Genomic DNA, 18,177 nt, shown 5'->3' with positions numbered 1-18,177 from the left:
GTTTATCTATTCACTAAGAGTCTAAGATAAATTCTGATACAAAATTGGACTTATGACAACATAAAATTACAAAAGCCTTGCTATTTTAGGTCAATAAAACTTAGTTTTAGCACATGACTTTCCACCGTTCCTTTTACAAGGCGAAGCCCAAGTAAATATGAAATTCGTGTTGATCCACCTAATCATCAAGTTAGTAGATTTGATTACAGTGCTAATTAAAAATGTGCAGGAAACTTTGGGCCCATGAATTTCCTGAGGGCATGTATGTGCTGCATATCAGATTCTGTATCTTCCTTCTGTGACTTATCCTGCTGAACTTTCCTCTGCACTTGTTGCAATGGAAGTTATTGTTATTTTAAAGTAGTTGGTTGATAATGGAGAAAAAACAATTCAAGTTTGGTAAACAAATAATTTCATTTAATTTATTTCATCATCTAGATTATTCTTCTACAAATTTATAGCCCAGTATCTCTGAAGGTCATCAAAGACTCCAAACATGTGTAATGGATATAACCTTTATCCTGTTCCTCTGACGATAGTACCATTAAGGATAAAATAGGTTTATTAGGGTGGTGCCTTCATTATTGAATACCAGTGACTTTATAAGAGTGAGGCAGGAAAGCATGAATGCACGCATGCACGCACACACACACTCTGTCTTTAGTCATGTGATGTTCTTTATTGTATCAGGACTTAGCCAGCAAGAAGTCCTTCACCAGATGTGGCTGTTGAACTTGTGCATGCAGAATTTATGGACCAAAATAGCCTCTTTCCTTAGCCATTCTGTGGTATTATGTTATTAGCAATAGAAAATGAACTAATATGGTCAGTGATATGTTTAAAGGAAGAAATACAGAAAAAGTTCATTTCTTCAAATTATATAAGTTTAAGAATTATATAAGTTTAAGAATACAGCATGTGAACCTAGGTTAAAATGGAACATAGTGATGTTTACTACTTTATTGCAATTAGAATACTATCTTGAGTTTGGAGTGATCATACCCCAACCAAAATCTATAAACTGTAAGCATCCTTAAAAACAAATTTGAACTGAATACAGGAACAACAGAAATTATTATCAAATTTATTAATATATAACTGTATGAGAAATTTAAATTTTTTAAAAAATATATTTGTGTTAGACTCAAAATGCCCAAGTAACTGTACAGAATTGCCAACTCTGAAGTTATCTTCATGTAATGGAGTGAGAAGGGAAATAAAAATGATGGTAAAATTACTTTCTTCTGCTTAAACTTTCAAGATAGAGAAGAAACTGATTTCTAATATGATGAGGAAAGAAGTTAATGACAACATACCTAAAATTCTAGATACCAGGATGGCAAAAGTTATGATGCTGAAAACTTAATTCACCCAACAAAGAACTCAAAACACCTTCAGGTACATTTTGAAATTTACATACATTTTACTTACCTAAAAAACAAAAATGTAAGAGAAGAGACCTTGCTGAAGGAGTAGATCCTTGAAGGCATAATCTGGGGGACCACATCTTGTCCCTGACCACTTCTCTCTCTCTCTTCTGAAAACCTGTGATTGTTCATACCTTTCCATTACCATGTTCTATCTCACCTCAGGGACAAAGCAATGGGAATGGGGACAGCTAATCATGGACTTAAACTTCTGAAAATTTGAGCCCAATGAATCTTTCCTTCTCTATAGTTTTTCTCAATTATTGTGTCCCAGGGAAAGAAAGCTGATTAACACAATGACTTAGGTTAGTAATATAACCAAGTATCTCATCTATAATATTTATTTATTACTATCATGATTTTAACATAGGAATGCAAATTTTGTCATAGTCCCTTATTCAAGTGTAGTAGGTTATTTCTCCTCTCCTTGAGTGTGGATTGGACTGAGTGACTCATTTTCAAATTATAGAGAAAGAGAATCATAACAACTCTACAGTGGAGAACAGAGACAGCATATCCTTCAACAAATGATCATGATTAATGTCACCAGTTAGAGGTTGTGTTGCTAACACATGCCCCTGATAATGATGCAATCATAAAACACTTCACCTTGATAGTTCTTACTAAAACTTCATGCCCTCGTTTGATATCTGAGAAAATATCGAAAACCCCACATGTGGGACATTCTACAAATTTCCTCACCAGTGCTCTTCAAAATGGCAAATATATGAAACAAACAGAGATCCAGAAATGGGCAGAAAATAGAATACATCCTGACCACATCTTGAAACAGGAGAAGACCACTAGTGAAAAATCTTGTGGAATTTGAACAAATTTTTTCATCTTAGCATATAGATTGTGACAATGTATTGATTACTTATTTTTGATAAATACTGCATTGTTGTATAAAAGTATCAAGTTACATCAGCTTGAAACATTTTATTATTCCCAAAACCTTTGTGTTTTCTTACCCCTGCCAGCAGATGCTCTCAGGGGTGCCTGGGCTAGCCCTTACTGTTACCAGGCTTGAAGTCTTGTCAGTGGCCCTGCGAGTATGGCACTTGGGAAGAAAGCAGGACTTTGCTGTTTTGTAGTCTTGCAGATGCTGGTTTTGGTGATAGTGACTGGGGTCAGCTATGGCCACTGTTGGTCTTCCCTTGGTGTGATAGTGACTAGGTCAGTGACTGTGGTGTTGCTTGCTGGTGAAGGCTTATAAGATTCAATCCTTGCTCTTGCTATCCAAGCTAGTATGCAACATTTGACTCTGTTAAAACTTGTCTCTAACACTTTGTTGACCAGCAACTTTAATGATTGCATAAAAACATTTTCTTTGTTATTTGTAGTATATACAGTGAAAGTTATCCAAGAACCATGAGAAATAACTTTTTTCTTGTTGTTGTTTCTTTTTTCTTTTTCCTATTTTTTTTTTTCTGTGCTATACAATTAAATGGAGAGAGAAACCTCTCTCAGGGACACAATGAGTGTCATAGGACATTTGAAGCATATACTTACTGGCAACACTTGAAATTACCACAATAACAATAGGGGGTAACAGTATAATTATTATGATAGTGCAGTATGCACTGTGGTTAATTTATGCAGTTATGATTTAAAGCTATATCATTATATGTATTTACAACTTTCTCAACATGGAGACACCATGTATGGTCTGTGATCATTGTGTGTATAAATTTCCATAAATTTTAATTTCTTAAAAAAGGCTTGTGTTCATTAAAAGGTGAAAATGATAATATAGACTATGTATGCTTACATATATTCTATGCATTCCTGGCACAATTAACTTTTTCTCAATTTCAATATTCTCTGGTTATTCAAGGTTTTTCAAATTGTCACAATCATAACAAAAAGTATGTGGAAGTAGACCCAGTAGTTCAAACTCATGTGTTTAAGGGCCACCTGCATTCATTGTAGTGTTTATATATTTGTTAGTCATTTAACATTAAAATCAGACAATAATTGTTTTCTATTTAATGTGTCATTGACAAAGTTCTTGGGCAATTTCACTAAAGTCTTGTGGTTCTATAACATAGTTTTCGATAACACATTGCTTCTTATAACACAAATTTTGTATTATAGCAAAACTGACTATAAGTAAGATTAACCTCTCAAATGAAGTGAGAAAAGATTTATTATAAAGAGAAAGAGTAAGGATAGGGAAGAAATAGAGATAAATACCCAAAAATATACCAGGCACTGTGGTAGGGACTTTACCATGCTTTAGACTTTATAAATGATAGAAGAATAATCTAGTATTGGTGGGTATATATTTCATGGGCAAAGAGTCATATGGAGAGAATTTGTGGAAGGAGGAGCAGCATTACTAATCGGTGTGACAAAATGAGCATTTTATAAAGATTTGTTCTCTGTTGAGCTTTCCTCTACACACAGATCATTGAATTTATCCAAAGAGCAATCATCAGCTACATAAATTTGTTGATTTATCTTCCTTTGTCTTTCCTTTGAATATGAGCTTTGTGAAAGAATAATAACACATCAAATTGGATTTGTATTGTCAGTGTGCAAATTTCAGTGCATTTATAAAATCTGTGTCTGATGCATAGGCTATCAATAATTGTATATTTTAAAAGTGGGTTAAATTTCATAGGAAAGCAATGTTGTCAGCCTTGAAGTGTAAGATCAATCTAGTTTAGGAGGTTTTAAATTTAAGAGTAAATATTTATCTCAATTATCTGTAATGATTGACTAACTAGCATAGATTGAGACCCTCTTATGTGCCACTCATTGGATACCTAGATGAAGAAAAGAGAAGGCAATTACAATTGCTCCTAGAGTATGGGGTAAGGAAATATCCAAATAGAAATTTTTAATAAACTCCATGTAGTCTGTGATTCATTAGTGTACTGGGTACACTGTGGGAACTGTTGTGAGTTGAATTGTGTGTCTCCCAAATTTGTATATTTGAAAGCCCAAACCTGTATCCAGAATGTGACCTTCTCTGGGGATATGAAATTTACAGACATCATCAAGTTAAAATGAAGTCATTAGTGGGGGGGGGGGGGGCTAATCCCAAATGACTTGTGTTTGTATAAGAGGGGAACTTCGGATGCAGACACATAGAGTTGGTAAAGAGACACAGAAAGAAGACAAACCTCTGAATGCCATGAATTGAGATCTAGGAGGATCCTTTCATGCAGCCCTCAGAACAAACTAACCATATCAAAGTTTTGATATTGACCAACTGCTCTCCAGAACTGTGAGAAAATAAATATCTGTTGTTTAAGTGATACAGTTTCTAGTATTGTGCTATGGCAGCCCTAGCAAACAGTAGAGCACCCATTTGGATATTATATGTTGGTTCCAAGTTTCATTCTCCCCCACCCCCAGCACTTCACAATTTTACTGGGGTTGGGTAATCTAGGTATTAGATAACCCAGACAGCCTTTGCTTGCTGATTGCTAATTGACTGCTGTGAGCCCATACATAAGAATTCCCAGTCCTTGAAGGAAAATTGGAGGAAGAAAAAGAAGGTCATGTTTTTTTTTTTGTTTGTTTGTTTGTTTTTTTCTCTCTTTAACTCTGGTAAAGGATCAACAGCAGATTGTGGCACCACTAAGATACTTTGGGAACTAATATTATTAGTGTCAGTGACAACAGAGGAGGCTCTAGGTCCCCAGCTGTGAGTGTAGACTTGCAGGCTCCAGCATCAGGGGTAGAAGATTACTTTGTCTTCTTTCTCTCTTTTGCAACTTCAGGCCTTCCAAACCAATTTGTGATCAAATTCTTCTTTGCTTGAAAAGTCCAGAGAGAATTCTTTTGTCTTGTCTGTGCATTTACTGGTTCAGAAAAACTGAGTGGAACAAAGACAAGTAAAAAGAAAAACTACCTTCGAAACTGGTGTATAGGAAAGGAAGCACACAATATTGTAATTGGATGTGACAATAATCCATTCCATAATACAATTATATAGCACATTTTGAATAATAGCATGCATTGACAGTTGGCTGGAAATAGAATAGTGGCCAAATCAGAAAATACAGCAAAAATATGTTGAGTAGTTTCAATTTATCAGTAAACAATTTTAGTTAACATATTTGTCAACTCCTTTGATATTGCAAAATCTCTGTGAGAAAAGCCAGGCAGAAATTTTCTCCAAATTACAGATGAACAAAAGAGATCAGCGAAAGCTAACCAGTTGTATTGCTAATTCAATATTTGAGATCTACTATTGCAATTGATATTTTATATTTTTTTAAGTTAATAGTCATTACTACTGCTAAGTTGTCAATATTCTTTATTAAATATTGACTTGGCTCTGAATATAATTACCTGTATAATTATCCATAAATATTTTAACCCAGCTCCTTTGTCAATATTATACTTTTGAAAATGCTACTTCTTTTTTATTAACCTATTTTAAAATTCTAAGAAAAAAATCAATATTTTAACCATTTACATTTGTAAATAAGATTTTAACAAGACCTAAAATATTGGCATATTTTCTTTCTGAAGTGCGAGGACCTGATTTGATGACATATCTTGCAGAAGTACATTAAGTAATGTTCTGATCAGTGTAATGAAGTAAAAAAAAAAGTTGAGACATGCTAATCAAAAATGCCATTTGTTAATTAAGACCATGAAAACATGAAGATAAAGCCAACAAAAAGTGAGATGTTCTTTGCCACCTGAGCACCAGATAGAGTGTTAATATCCAGAATATACAAAGAACTCAAAAGCATAGCATTACAAATCCAAATAATCCAATCAATAAATAGACAAAAGAACTAACCAGATATTCCTAAGAAGAAGAAATACAGTAAAAAAATATGAAAAAAAATCATCATCTCTAATAATAAGGAAATGCACACAAAACCTACACTGAGATTTCATCTTATTCCAGTCAGAATGACAATCGTAAAGAATATGAATGACAATAAATGTTGGCAAAAATGTAGGGGAAAAGGTACACTCTTACACTTTTGGTGGGAAGGCAAATTCATGCAACCACTATAGAAAGCAGTATGGAGATTCCTTAATATCTATGAAGGGAACCATCATATAATCCAGCTATTCTACTCCTCATTATATGTCCAAAGATTTAAAAGCAGAATACTGCAGTGACACAGTCACATTAATATTTATAGCTGTACAATTCACAATAGTCAAGCTATTGAATCAGCCTAGATGCATTTCAACAGATGAATGGATAAAGAAAATCTGGTATATATACACAGCCATCAAGAAGAATGACTTTATGACATTTGCTGGTAAATGGATGGATCTGGAGATTATCATGCCATGTGAAATAAGACAATCCCAAAAAGTCAATGGTCAAATGTTTTCTCTGATATGGAAAAATGCTGATAAAAAATAATTAGGGAAGGGAGAATAGAAGAAAGAACAATGGAGAAGACAAAGGGGAATGAAGGGAAGAAATGAAGGATGGGACAGGAAAAGACAGTGGAATGAATCTGACCCAAATTTCCTTTGTACATATATGGATATATCACAGTGAATCTCAGCATCATGTGCACCCAACAAGACACTAATTTGCAAAAAGTCAAACTATAAGTAAATAGCAGAAATATCAGTAGAATAAAGGGAAAGGAACAAGGGGAGTGAGTAGGAGAGGGAAGGGGGAAGTACTGGGGACTGAAATAGAAAAAAAAACATATTCCATATTATTATAATTATGTCAGAATGAATCTTAATGTTATATATGACAAAAAAAGAACCAATAAAAGGAGAAAAAAAGTGTTGTTTGTATTTTTTGTTTAAATTTCATCTTAAAAATTTTAAATTTGTATAGAGGTTATCAAGTAAACTCAAATCTCAACAATCTCAATATTAATAGAATACACAAGAAAAATATGCAGAATATCTTTTATCTTGATGTTATTTGTAGATATTACTCTACATATATCTGCATTATGAACTGTTTTCTAGTTGCTTTGAAGAGATGTTATGAAAGCTGAAATTCGTTCTACTTTACAAACGTCAATTGACCATGGGTACGTTTACTTTAGGAAGATATAGTTAGGTGAAAAAGGACATCCTCTACAACAAAAGAACATAAAAAATATAAATGGGCAGCAGTTAAACTCTGAAGAATTTCAGGGTATAAAAAGTCCACATTTTTGCAATTGTATGTATACCCTCCAATATAATGTGTCCATATTCCACGTTCCCCTGATAATTTATATCAGAGTGCATGAAAACAATCTTAATATCCTGGAAAGAAGTGTAACATTAGTTAATTTGAATTCTAGATTTATGGTGATATTTAAAATACTTAGAAGGGCATAAACATTTTTAATAAAATGGACATGATGAAACAAAGTATGCATAGTTATAAATCTTTTTTTTTTATTATTATTGATTGATGTGTGCACTTATCACTTGGAATTAAGTAATGAGTTCCAGGATATCCCATGTACACCAAAATCCACAGAAGTTTTAGTTTAATGATTTAAGTTTAGATGCTTATAAACTGGTATATTATTGACATATAACTGTCATGTATCTCCTTGTATAAGTTATAAACCTAATATAATGTAAATGTTATTATATTAAGTGATGATTATTTTACTATATTGTTTAAGATTTAATGACAGGAAAATCAGTCTTTACCTATTCATTAAAGACAAAATTAAAACAAATATATTTTATCCATACTCAGTTGAATCTACAGATGTGAAACTCATAAACACAGATGGCCAACTGTATGCATGGATTTCTATTTTACAATATTAACAATATGGGGAATATTAATGGATTTCAGAGGTCAATTAAACTTTCTCTCCTGGAAATATTGAATTATATTCTAGATAAGTTACATCCTAATGGGAAAAACTTAAATAGGCCATTGAAATTCCGAAAATTGAATTCTTTACTTATAAATTATAGGATGCAATATAACCTCATAAATATAATGATCAATTAAGAATTTTGTATTAGCATATTATTTAGAAGAAAAAAGAAAACATGAGACAATGAAAACCAGTAAGATTTGAAGGTGGCAAACATGAGAATTTTATCATGTATAGATTAGACATTTGAACATAAATTTTGAATGGCTAGTTGGAATTTTGTGACTGAAACTTAGGAGAGGCAACAGTGCTTACAATATAAATTTTAAAATCTCAGCATATATCTGATCTTCAAAGCCATGAAACCATATGAGTTCACAGGTCATAAATGTAGATGCATACACACACAAATACAGATATTTTATTTTTAGGTATGTACATCAACACAATATGTTTGTGTGTTTATATGTATGTGTATATTATATATAGTTATATTTATTTATATACATGTGCATATATAAATACAAATACAATCGTTATATTGACAATATAATTTTTTTCTGCTAAGAATCAGAAAATTTCCTCAAATTACAAAACTTTCTCTTTCTACAATCCTCACATTTGGTGTATTACTTGGGAAGGGGTAGATACTTGTATAATAGAGAAAGCCAGCATCTATTTCTGACACATGGCTTGTGGCATGAAAGGACAAATTGAGCAAAAGGTCAATAGAGCAGAGCTGAGCACAAAATCTCTCCTGCTGTGAAACACAGACCTGCCATGGATGTCACATTCAGCTTCTTGACTAGCTTCAAAGTGTCACTCTAAACCATCCTCCCCATCAACTGCAAAGACAGCCTCACAAATCAACCTGACCAATAATATCGAATTTCTAAAGAAACACCTGAAAGCAGCTAAAGCCTGTAAGTGTTTCCTGGTTTATTACAGAGAATTTGCTCACAGGTATCTAGGGTTCAATGTCAAGCATAAAAGATATAACTGAAGACAGTTATGAAAATTCACGCTTGGGAAAGTGGTAAGAAGATAGAACAAAAGTAAGAAGAAATCACTTTAAGAATTCAGAATACCTTTGCTTAGTGCATAGAATCACTATACCATGTACAGGCAGGTCTTGCCAACTGACTGGCACATGAACTCAAGTAGAAGTCCCTGGTACTGTGATATTTTCAGAAAATATTGAGAAAAGAAATACATACATCATGGTCCTCCTTATTATGTCCTTTATCTTGATAAACATATATCACTGAGAAACACAAAATGTAGTGATCTCTTTATATTTTATTTACTTTTGCATTACTGGGAATTGAACCCAGGGCCTCAGCAGGGGCGCTATCCCTGAGCTACATCCCCCTCCAGGTGATCTCTTTACATCACTGATTAATGCAATTACAATTATTTCCTTATTTTTTCTCATGTGAAAGAAAATAGTTTTCTAAGTAAAATGTGACTTTAAAGTTGGGCTGGGGATGTGGCTCAAGTGGTAGCGCGCTCGCCTGGCATGCGTGCAGCCCGGGTTCCATCCTCAGCACCACATACAAACAAAGATGTGTCCGCTGAAAACTAAAAAAATAAATAAATAAATATTTTAAAAGTTATCTCTCTCTCTCTCTCTCTCTCTCTCTCTCTCAAAAAATGTGATTTAAAGAACTGTTCAAGTACTTTTCAAAAAGTGGGGGGAAAGTTATAAGACATTCTAGATGCACAAGTAACGATTTTGCTGAGAAGACAAAGAAATAAGATGATACAGCAGAAAACCTGTGAAGTTATTGAAATAGTAAGAGAGTAAGGGTTTTAGAACTACAAAAAACCTATAGAGTAGGTTTCATCAAAGGCCTCCAGTATCAGTGATGAGGGAACTAATTAAATCTGTCACTAGATAAATCATGTTTGCCTTTGCCATAACTCTGCATGTGGGAAAAAAAATCTCACAAGGAATCAAAAGAAAAACTCTACAACTTTGACATTTTTGAACATGAATTTACGCGATTCTCATAATGTGGGGTTATCGCAAGCCGAGAAAGTAGCAATTAAAAAATGATCCTGGTGTGGTGGAAACTCTTGGGGGGTCTATAAATCAAATGCAAAATTGCTCTGGAGGGACATATTAAACCAGGTAGGATTTATAAAGGGCAAAATCAAAGGAGGACAGATTAAAATGTGCTCATAAGCTCAAAATCAGAAATTACAGAATTCATGGTAAGTGAAATTCAGCAGTCTCAAGCACCAGGATAACTTAAGCTATGGGCTTAAAACCTCAAAGCAAACCCCAAGAGCATGAGATTCCAGGATGACAGAAAAATTACACACTTATGCACATGTGCATGTAATCTAAGTGTGTTTTAAAAGATTAAAGAGGTAAGAGTATGTTCTTGCTAAATAAAGTATGAGTGAGGAAACATAATATAATTCATCAACCCATCAACTGGAGAAACAAAGAAGGAAGTTAATATACTCCCACTGAGTGTCTAGAAACCATAGTAATTGGTGGCAATAAATTCTGAAAGGTGAAGAAAAGTGACCTTAAAACCGGAGGACTGTTTGAAAGTCTAATTGAGAAGAAATTATGTTTAAGTGTCCTCTCCCCACTCTATACAGGCAGGAGACTGAAGCTTCCCTACTTAAAAGAAGACTGTAATATTATGTTCTGGAGCACATAAAATAGAAATTCTCTTGCCTGGGAAGAAAAGCTGAAGATTGAGAGACTGAACTATACACAGAAGCATTAAGTGCTAGTCAAGTACTTGTTATATTTGGTGTTCTAACTGGAAACAGGTATTCATTGCTCAGACAGAAAATATGAGATGTACATTATCATTTTTACAATGTATGACCAGTCCAAGGACCAGGTGAAAAATCAATCTTAAAAATATCTTCAGCAGTGACTTCTGTAATAATAAATGCCAGAAAGATCATCATACAGCAAATGAAGCACTGTGAGCAATAGCCTATCTTGTATATAGGGAATAGATCAAGATTACCAGGAAAACATGAATTAAAAAAAAATAGAGAGAGAGAGAGAAATGAAATAAATCTGAAAAAAAAAAAGAAAATTTGAGAGAATCAGTGTACTCAGGGAGAACACATGTTAGTCGATACCCTTGCTATGGTTTGGATATGCTTTTTGTCTGTTCGCCAAAGATTCATGATATGAGAAGTTCTGGAACATTTAAGAAGTAGAGCCTGTTGGGATGTTATTGTCACTTCTGACCTTGGAAGAGATGAATGTAGTGCTAAAGGAATGCTGATTAGTTATTGCAAGAAGATTGTTTTAAAAGAGCCAGCCTGGGAAGATGGCCGCTGCATACGGGGGTTGCTGAAGTGCTGAGCGTGGTGCTCAAAGCAGCGGCTTTAATAGAGATTTCGCACAGTCTGTTAGTGCTCCTTTCACCGTTAATCTGTAGCGGACCACTTTGCCAAGGAGCAGGAAGAACAAAGAAATCGAAAAAGAGACGCTTGGATGCTCAGAGCCGCGGGTGGTTTGCTCCCATCTGCTTCCTCTTTCGCTTCCCTCCGGACGGAGAAGCTGAATGTGTAATCAGCAGTGGATTGTAAGTACCCGAGGCAAAGAAAGCTCAGTGCGCCCCACCTTTTTTTTTCNCTTGTTCCCACACTAGGCAGAGAGGAGGACTGGCTTCCTATTCCCTTCCAGAGGTCCTAGGGCAGGGTGGTCTCTGGAGTGTTGTAGCTGCTCCCTTTTTAATCAGCAAAATGCTTGGCATCTAGCTCATCGGTGACCTCAGGCTGGCTTTATCTTACATTATTCATTTTGTACAAACTTTGAGGAAACAGTTGGGAGCAACTTGGAGGACTCTTGAGATGCAAAGACTCCTGGGATTTTGTCCTTCCTGAGTTGTGGTTTAAGGAAAAATATGCACTCAGAAAAATGTCTGCCTGGGCCAAACCTGGGTCCCAGGGAAAGAGAGAGTGGGTGGAGACAGCAGATATCATCCCTCATGACCTACATGGGCCTTTGGCACCAGAATTGTTCCTGCCTCGGTTCTTCCAAGCTTTGATATTGTTAGTATGATCCAAGTTGGACCGGAGGACTACATGCCAGTCTATTCTGGCTTCTCAGTCATTCTGCTTATCACCCTGGATCTAGGGCAAGCTGCCCAGTGTCAGGTTCCTTCACCATGGGTGACAAAGTTGCTACCTTCAAGGAATGGTTAGAAGGATTAAATAAGATGCTATTTAGTTATTCATGTGTTTATTTTTACCTTTTTTATTATGATATAACTAACATAGACTGAATCACATGCATCGTAGCTATAAGCTCCATGGTTTTCAAATGGCTGTTTACACCTGGTGACCACCACCCAGGTCAAGATACAGAGCTAAGTGAGATTTGAAAAGCTGATATAAGTTCATAAACTGTTAAGTGCTGACAAAATGTTGGTTTTGACTATTACCAGGAGGTGGAGCCTCTTTCACATTAAATTCCTCTCCTACAACTTCTAGGTTTCTAGAAATTATGAGCACCAGTTGCAACCACCTAGCAAATTGTTGTGGTGGTGCCAGGACCTTGGTACCCTACTATGCAGAATGGCCACTGAGACACAGACCCACCTACTGCTGTTGCTATCCACCACTCCCAGAAACAGAGCTCTGGGGCCCAAGTCCCTGCACCAGCCCCTCAGAGTGGCAGGTGGCCTTGTAAAATGGGGCCATTGAAACATAGTTGTGCAGTTTCACTTTGATGGAGTTTGAACAAAAAGAGTCAAAGCAGGAGGGTACCTGTGTGCAGGCTTGGGCAGAGAAGGACAAAGACGCTTCCTAGTCTGGGCCTTCCAAGGTGGCTGGCAGACTGTGGCCACATTAGTGCATACCTGGGAAGTGAGGCCACAGAGGCATGGGCTACTACTGCCACCTTTTCTCCATGGCACTGTCTTCCAGAGGGACCCCCAGACCCCTCTTTTCACGTGCTGACCACTCTTCTGGTATTAGCCAGCTTCTGCACTTGACCTGCTGGGTTCTCCACCTGGCTGCTCCAGGATCCCTCAAATAGTCCCTTAGAAACCCATCTTCCCTCCTAAACCTGGCTTCCTCCTCCTTCATCCTGGTATCCCTAACCCTCAGTCATCCACTTAGAACTATGCTCGGAGATCCATGTTGCCCTGGCTGCGGTTGTCCCCTTGGGCTTTCTCTCCCACCACCTCAACTGCTACCTCTTGAAGCCTCAATTTGTCCAAGCTAACTGGTTCTTTGCCAAAGCTAGATCCTCTCTCCAGCTTCCTGCCCAATTTTACCCAAACTTCAAGACCAAGAAAACCACTCCCACCTCTGGACAGTGCTGTCTGATTGCTTCAGTTACATGCTACTTACCTCTTCTGCCTGTGACGGCTGCCACTTTCATCAGAACCTCTGTAGGGCTCTGGATGTTTTCTAACTCTCTTACTCTTTTCTTGCCCTGTCTCCTGGTGCCTAGCATAGGGTCTGACCCTCGGCTTGTTGAATGAATGAATGAATGAATGAATGCTGAGGTAATGACCATATGATATGAGTAAGGGCGAAGCCACTGAGCCATTAATCACCCATCCAGAGACCCAGGTCTTTTTCTAAAAAGCTAGGATATGCTAATTCAAGTGGGGGCTTTGAGAGCCTTCCTGCAGCCCCTCCATCCTGCAGGTTAGGCCTAACAGCAAAGGGCAGACGCCCGACACCTTTCGCAACTCAGTGCTGGAAAATGCTGAATCTAGAGAAACTTTGTCATAATTACCTCCCTACTTGAAAGTACAAACTATATAATTTGCCTTTAAGTGATCTTAAATTAATATAAATAATGAAGTATGCTCAGAATACTCAAGTACTGGTACATCCAATTGAACACAATTAAAATTAAGACGGATTTATTAGTATTGTGACTATTATTGATTAAAATGGTAATGATAAATAAGGAGAAATGTTAAGTACAACAGGGAATCGGTAATATTTCTTCAAAGTAATCATTTTGCTGTGACTACCCAATTATTAGTACATTTAATGTGTTATTCAGTGCAATTAATTACCCACTTTGCTTCTGGGAAGGCACTAGGAAAAATTGCCTTCTGCTTCGAGTGGTGGTGGGGTTGCTTGGCAGAAGGACAGGGAAAAGCCACTGCCTGCCAGAGCCTCTGTCATGAAGACCTGGCTCTTTGCAGATGTGGCTCCCAGCAGCTCTCAAAGCAGCTGCAAATACCGTTGGGAAAGAAGGAACGCAGCAGATATGGGTTCCCTGTCTCACAGTCATCGGAAGAGCTGCTCCAAAGTAGGCTGGTGGGTGGGATTGGAAAACCAGGCTGAGTTTGGACTGGGTCACTTAGTGACTTTGATATTGCCACTGTGCTTCCCAGTAATGTATTCATCTTCTCCCCTGTCAAATGGGAATAATGTAGCCTCCCCGCAAAGATCTCTATGTGGAGGGGATCTGTCACCCTGCGGATGTGCAGGGCCATGGAGATGACTTGTGGGGAGATCCAGTCTTTCCCTAGGCTCAGTGTGATTGGAGATTTGCTTCTGGTTTCTGTAAACAACCTCTGGGAGTCATCTCTGGCAACCTGTCATAGGCTGCCAACATCTTAGGCATGGTGAATGTGGAAGGTCACACACCTGCCCTCCACCTGCACTGCACCCCAAAGCCCCTGACGGGGGCTGTGTGGTCCACTCAACTCCTTTCTCCTTTCTTTGCTGGGAAGAATGTAGGACGGGGGAGATGATGAGATGACAATTGTTGGGCTCTTTTGCAGAGCTCTTGCTTACTGGTTTCCTTATCCATCTGTACAAGCATTCTGTTAATAAACCAGGTTTCGTTAACCTCATTTTACGAACAGGACACTGGAGTCTAGACATTAAGGTCTAGAGAGGGAAAGTGACGGCTCAAGGTCATAGATCTTAGAAGTGATGACTTGGGGCCTCCACTCAAGTCCTCTGACACTCTGAACCCTCCTTCCCGCCTCTGGCTTTCCTGTGTCACCGCCACATCTCCTTATCCATGGAGTCTCTAGCTCCCACCCCTCCCAATGCCGAGGGTTCACCGTATTGTTTCATAAAGCTAATTGCTAGTTTTTACATAAAGGCTTTATTTTATGAGCTTCAAATTGCCTAAATTAGATTTTATTAAGCTCACACGTATGATTTTCCTTGTTTTTATTAAAATTAAGTTCACTCCTTTGCCATTTGCAAGGGAGTTTGAAATTAGGATCGCTTTGTATCCACGGAAACACAGGGAGAATCTTATATGTGATCAGACTTTTACCCACAGAATGGGGGAAAAAAGACAGCTGGTAATTAGGTGCGTAATTCACAGGCAGGCTCCTGGGGCACAATGCCCCTGCTCCTCTGCCTTGTGGCTGATGCTTACGACAGTGCTCCCAGCTCTCCTGCCTTTCCCTGTGGTGGGGCAGGCAGAAGAAGCTGGTGTTGGTTCCAGTTTTGCCCCTCACCCATTCTGTGGCTTTGTGAAAGGCATGTCTCTTTTCTGGGGCCTTAGTTTCCCCATCTGTAAAATGGAGGATTAAAAAAATTATGCATGGCCAAAAGGTGTTATACCATGCTTCAATTCCATTCCTGGTAGCAAATAGTTATAATACTGTGATGAGAAGGCTTTTAGTGACAAACCTGGACTCAGTAGAAAAAGGTATCTTGATTCACTGACTTGTTCAGTAATTACTAATTGATCAGCTACTACGTAATCAGCAACTCTTCTAGGCACTGGGGAGATAGGTGAGCAATTCAGAAGCTCTGCTCTCGGACAACAAGAAGAACAGAAACAACTTGAAAATTTAATTTGAAAATGATGCTAAGACAGAAGATAAGTCAGGGAAGGTGAAGCTACTTGATTTTGGGAAGTCAGTAAAAACTTCTCTGAGAAGGTGATATTTGAGCTGAGACCTGAATAATGCAAAGGATGCACTCAGGAGAGATTGGACTGCAATCAATAGCTAGGTTACAAGGTATACTAGAACTTGGAATATTTAAGGAACAGGGACCTGCCAGTGTGGTGGGTGGGGCTGAGATTGGCTCAGTGTGGTAGACAGTGGCTAGATGGTAACTGATTAGTTTTGTTTGCCATTGGCAAGGGAGGGAGAGTACATATTTGCAATCCCTGGATTAAATGATCTCAACAGTGATGTTCCAGGATCTTGCTGGCAGGATCCCCTTCCTGGTAGAAGGGTGTGGCCTGAGAAGGAGGTTGTGTTACTGCCCTGGAGTGGATAGGGAAGGAGGGTCTCTTGGGAAAGGGGGTGCATATGAACTGGTCTTTGAAGGACGCTCAATTCCGCATCATAGGGTGACAGGCCTGTCTCCCTGGCATCTAGTTTATGCTGCAGTGTCTGAGATACAATTTTCAGGGATTAAGCCTTGTGTGGGTGGGGAAGGCTCTGCTGTTCAGTAACCTCATGACTTAGCCAGGTTGCTTCCGTTTTTCTGAGTCATCAGTTCCTCATCTTTAAAATGGGACAGAAATCAAATCTCTGCTTAGGATTTTGTGAGAATTAAGTAATATATGAGCACAAAGGAATCTGTAAATTGTGATAATGACACTTCAATATTTGTAATTTATATATTAACAATTATAATATTTAGAAGATGCTATCAGTAGGATTTAAGATTTTTGTTATTATTAGGATATTACTACCTTTCAATCCTCAGGAAAACTAAATGCATTTTAGTTTTTTCTTGAACATGAATTGTTTCTGCTTTTATGGAAAACAATTAGTAATGTATATCAATGGCCTAAAAAAAAAAAAGGTATGTTTCTTTTTGCTTGGGAATTTTATATATATATTTAATTTTAAATTTATTTATTTATTCTAATTTGTTATATATGACAGCAGAATGCACATCAATTCATAGTTTACACATAGATCACACTTATCCATCTTTCTGGTTGTACACAAAGTAGAGTCACACCATTTGTGTCTTTATACATACATTCAGGGTAATGATGTCTATCTCATTCCACCATCTTTCCTATTCGGAGGCCCCCTCCATTACCCTCTCTCCAATTTGCCCTATCTAAAGATTCCCTATTCCTCCCATCCCCACCCCTGTCGCCATTATGAATCAGCATCCTCATATCAGAGAACACATTCAGCCTTTGATTTGGGGGGATTGGCTTACTTCACACTTAGCATGATATTCTCCAACTCCATCCATTTACCTACAAATGTTATAATTTTAGTCTCTTTTAATTCTAAGTAATATTCCACTGTGTATATACACCACAGTTTCTTTATCCATTCATCTATTGCACGACATCTAGGTTGGTTCCACACTTTAGTTATTGTGATGGTTCCACACTTTAGTTATTGTGAATCCTGTTGTTATGAACATTGATGTGGCTGCATAAGAGTGGTATGCTGTTTTTAAGTCCTTTGGGTATAAACCAAGGAGTGGAACAGGTGAATACAATGATGGTTCCATCACAAGTGTTCCAAGAAATCTTCATAGTGCTTTTCATATTGGTTTTTCCAATGTGCAATCCCACCAGCAATGTATGAATATGCCTTTTTCGCCACATTCTCACCAACATTTATTCTTGTTTGTATTCTTAATAGCTGCCATTCTGACTGGAGTGAGATGAAATCTTAGAGTAGATTTGATTTGCATTTCTCTATTTGCTAGAGATGTTGAAAATTTTTTCATATATTTATTCATTGATTATATATCATCTTCTGAGAAGTGTCTGTTCAATTCCTTGGCCCATTTCTTGATTGGGTTATTTATTTATTTGGTATTAAGATTTTTGAGTTCTTTATATAAAGATTAGTACTATATCGGATATGTGTGTCGTAAAACTTTGCTCCCATTCTATAAGCTCTCTTTTCACTCACTAATTATTTATTTTGCTGAGAAGAAGCTTTTCAGTTTGAATCAATCTCATTTATTGATTCGTGATTTTATCTCTTGTGCTTATAGGAGTCTTGTTAAGGAAATCAGGACCAAATTCAACATGATGAAAA

Source organism: Marmota marmota, unplaced genomic scaffold (genome assembly GCF_001458135.2).
Source record: "Marmota marmota marmota unplaced genomic scaffold, marMar, whole genome shotgun sequence".
Lineage (NCBI taxonomy): Eukaryota > Metazoa > Chordata > Mammalia > Rodentia > Sciuridae > Marmota > Marmota marmota.
This window is presented reverse-complemented; position numbering follows the sequence as displayed.